We start from the raw sequence: 402 nt of genomic DNA on the forward strand, positions 1-402 counted from the left end.
TGGTAGGCCCCCTGCAGGTACTGGAAGGCTCCTATAAGATCTCTCCGGAGCCTTGGAGCAAGAGAGGTCCTCAACAGCGTGTATGCGGAGCTGCCAGCCACAGAGGACTCTGCCCCTGTCCCAGCAGCCATGGGGGCACAGCCAGGCCACCAGGTCCAGCTCATTTCCCAGACAGTCAGCTGCATCCCACCCAGCCCAGCTGCAAGCCCCCAGGGACAGAGCTCAGCCCCTCCAGCAAAGCTCTCCCATCATGTTCCCCCCTAGAAACCAACTCCCTGTGCCACAGGGGAGGGAGTCTGAACTTTCTGTGACCATCACCTGAACCACCGCTATGCCAGGGGAGGCTGGCAGGTCCAAATGTCTGGGGAGAGGCAGCTGCCCAGGGCTGGAGCTTTCCAGGAC

The sequence above is a fragment of the Antrostomus carolinensis genome, unplaced genomic scaffold (assembly GCF_000700745.2).
Source record: "Antrostomus carolinensis isolate BGI_N321 unplaced genomic scaffold, ASM70074v2 scaffold25192, whole genome shotgun sequence".
Classification (NCBI taxonomy): Eukaryota; Metazoa; Chordata; class Aves; order Caprimulgiformes; family Caprimulgidae; genus Antrostomus; species Antrostomus carolinensis.